Source organism: Salvelinus alpinus, chromosome 17 (assembly GCF_045679555.1).
Source record: "Salvelinus alpinus chromosome 17, SLU_Salpinus.1, whole genome shotgun sequence".
NCBI classification, from domain to species: domain Eukaryota; kingdom Metazoa; phylum Chordata; class Actinopteri; order Salmoniformes; family Salmonidae; genus Salvelinus; species Salvelinus alpinus.
The window spans coordinates 29,657,670-29,661,681 of NC_092102.1; positions in this window are offsets into that span (position 1 = coordinate 29,657,670).

Here is a 4,012-nt window from a genome sequence, read left to right on the forward strand (position 1 = left end):
TACTGTCCCTGCTGTTTTTTATTCTTACAGAATATGACTTTTTCTCATCACAAACAGGTGAACACAATTGATTCAAATCAAGATTGAGTGTAGCCTGTTGTGTGACAAAAACAATGTTAAGGGCCCAGTCCAGAAACCGCTATCCTGTCTTCTTTCCTTGGCCTCGGTTCCTGGACTGGGTCTTTGAGTTCTGGCACTTACGTCTGTGTTACCAGGTCCTGTCTAACAGTGTGACTGACTGCCAGCCTCTGAAGCTGACAATGTTATTGAAAGTGTGGCAGTCTGAGCCGAGATACAGAGGTAGTACATGGACATAAACAGATTATCACTGCCGTGCGAATGGAATGGCTTTTGTTTCTCTCATTGAAAAATGTGTCAAAGTAACCACTTGATGTCCGTGTCTAAATGCTTTTCCCCAATTGGAATCAAGGTCGGGTCCATGGGCTGATCTGCGGGGCCTTGTGGAGAGCTATAGGTCATTTAGGCTCTGTGGGTGGGTCAGGAGCCCTATTGGAGGTTCATAAGGCCATTGTAAGGGGTTCAGAGACGGGAACAGGGACAGAATGTCACTGGTTTTGTATATGTGTTAGGGCTAGAGGGTCTGTGGACTTGGATTTGATGATCCATGACAAATACAGGGAGGAATAGCTCCATCAGAGATGCTGTGTTAATCGAACCACTAGATTTGTGTGTGCGTGTGTTTATGTTTTTCTGTGAGGTTGTGTTTGTGTGTGAGGTTGGGGGTGTGTGTGAGGTTGTGTTTGTGTGTGAGGTTGGGGGTGTGTGTGAGGTTGTGTTTGTTTGTGAGGTTGGGGGGGTGTGAGGTTGTGTTTGTGTGTGATGTTGTGTTTGTGTGTGAGGTTGTGTTTGTGTGTGAGATTGGGGGTGTGTGAGGTTGGTGGTGTGTGAGGTTGTGTTTGTGTGTGAGGTTGGGGGTGTGTGTGAGGTTGTGTGTGAGGTTGTGTTTGTGTGTGAGGTTGTGTTTGTGTGTGAGGTTGTGTTTGTGTGTGAGGTTGGGGGTGTGTGTGAGGTTGGGGGTGTGTGTGAGGTTGTGTTTGTGTGTGAGGTTGGGGGTGTGTGTGAGGTTGGGGGTATGTGTGAGGTTGGGGGTGTGTGTGAGGTTGGGGGTGTGTGCGTGTCAGGATCTTAATCATGCTTGACTCTGAATGAGGTGGAAATGCATTGGGAAATGTGACTGAATTTTCTTGCTTGAACTTCACATTTTGTGCTTGAGTGAGCGTGTCTGTTCTGCGGTCTGGGAAGCAGGAACGAGTCGGTGTGTGTGTGTCAGTGTGTGTGTTTGTGTGTGTGTGTCAGTGTGTGTGTGTGTCTGTGTGTGTGTGTCAGTGTGTGTGTGCTTCTGGTGGGAGGTGAAGATTAACTGTCATTGGTAGGTGATGCTGACATCCTGCAATTTGTGTCAAGCATTAAGGGCACAGTGAGTGAACTGAACGGGGAGTACACACACACACACAGTGGAATATCATTTTCAGTGTTCACCCTGTCAACCCGCTTCACCCTGCCCTCTCCTGCCCCTCTGCCCTCCTGTTGTGGGATGGCACCAGTGGTGTGGCAGTTGTCCCCACACCCCCACAGAGATGCAGACATTCACAGCCCTCTTCAACTGTACCAGCGGGGTCCTCCTCTCATCATCCCTCCCTCTGTGTGCAAACACATTCCTGGAGCCGCTGACCAGCTCTCCCTGGGTTACCATAGCGACCACTGCTTCTCCATAGCGACCATTACTTCCCTAAAGCACACACAACAAGGGGCTTCATCTCCAGGTGACCAGTTTAGTCTCTTTCTTTCTCCTGTCACTTTCCTTCTCCACTCCTCCACTAGCTACCTCTGTTGTTCACTCTCTCCCTCTCCCTCTCTCTTTCGTCTCACACCGTCTCTGTCTTTCCTTTTCTCTATCTCTACTACTCTATATTAGTCTGTGGTCGGTGAGGTCCAGGGATATGCTTGCAGAAAAGAGTAAAAACTTTTTCAAATTTCCTAAATCTGTAGTTTCTTTGAGCATGGTCGCTGTGAACTGATCCCATTCACAGTGGGAAAATGTGATATTACAGTAGCAACGCATAATACAAACTTAACATTATTGGACACTAGAGAAAATGGGATATGATCTGATGATGAAATCACACCCAGGCTTGAGCATGTCCCGGGTAGCCTCTCGTCTCACAGCCAGACAAGGCTTCAGGTCTCTGGGTGGTCGCAGATAAAGAAAGGCCTTGTTATGTACTATGTCTGATCATCAGGCACTGTCCCCTGTTGTTTCTTCCTATTCATCTTCATTGAAATGAACCCTGGTGCTATTCATTCTAACCTCAGCTGTCCCATTCCACTGCTGACAGGCCCTTGGCATTGACAGAGATCCGCAGTCAAATTCATATTTTTTATTCTCCTCGTTCATTTTTCGAGGTCAGCGCTGGCTTTTTGTGTGAGAATGATTGTAGCCTTTACAAAAATAAAATGTCCCGCATCCCTCCTCCCCCCTCTCTGACAGGACTGCCGGTTTCCTGGCGTGTTCTGACCTTTCTCCCGAAAGACCATAACAAGACCAACTGAGAAAAACAGAGAGAGAGAATGTGTATGTAAATGGTTTAATTACACTGTAATGGAAGTCAATACACGTGCATGTGCGTGTGTGCGCATGTGTGCGAATGTGTGTGTGTGACTGTGTGTGTGTCGGAAAGGAAATGTAGATTAGTTATGATGACTGGGGATGGGGTTGATGTAAATAAAGATATTTACTGCATTCCATCTTCCTGCTGTAGCCATGACAACCTCATAGCGTGAATAGATGTCTGTCTTACTGTGCTGACATGAATGTAGAAGGAAGCACTGTTTAACTCCCTTTCCTCCCCCTAACACACACACACATCCTACACCCTTTGAGAATACAGCTTTTTCCGGTCTTATAGTAACACTGGCCATAAGACTGATCAAACTATGGTGGGCTGGGGAGGTGGGGGAGAAAAGGAGGGACTTTCATTACAAGTGGATTTACATGAGTAAAATATGTTTAGTGATATCTAGCTTTCTTCAACATCAGATTGGCAACTTTACTGTTTACACTAGCCTTGGACACGGTGTGGTCAAAGCCACATTCCTGCTTCATGTGTGAGTGCAGCTATTATATTAGCATACCATAAATAGCATGGTATATAGACAAACAAAATAAGGATAGCAATTCACACTATACAGGAGCTTCTAATCTAAACCATATTGCACATAGTGTTGTACACTTGATTAATACAATGATTCCCAAATGTGTGGATATTTAAAAAATATATTTTAAAAGCCTTTCATTTTCCATTTGGCTAAACAGAGCAAAAATGCTGTCTACTGGTATTACGGTAAGTAAGGTCATCCTTGCAGGGAGAGTAGTTGTGCTTACACTGTACCACTCAGAGGGGGTTATGTGGTGTAGATGTCCCCCACACTACCTCCGGAGGTGGTGTGGGAGACATCCCTTAAAGAGAGATTTGAGTCTAGATCTGTCTCTTTAGACTACACAAGTATCTCTACTGGACCTAGTTTATGTTGTCAAAGTTAAGTAGTGTAGTGCAAAGAGGCCCTTAGCCTCAGAGGGAACCTAGTCTCTAAAGTACTCCTAAAATAAACTGTAACCTGGATATAAATATATATCTCCTCAGTCTTCACTGTCAGCAGGACAAAGCAGAGGCAGATTGTGACCAAGCACAGACTCTCTCTCTGGCCCTGTGTCCCTTTTCTTCCACAGGAAACAGGAAGTCCCTGACTGCATCCCAAACGGCACCCTATTCCCTACATATTGTAAGAAATGCACTATAAAGAGAATAGGCTGCCATTTGGGACTCATCCCCATTCATACCTACTCCTGGATATTAAACAGATTAGCTGATGATTGCAAGGCTGCACTGCTTGATAGAACAAAGCTTGGAATAGATTTGTGTATGAAAACGGTGTCTCAAACAGGACTTTCAAAGTGATTAGCATTTCATTCAGCTCTCAAAAACCCAGAGAA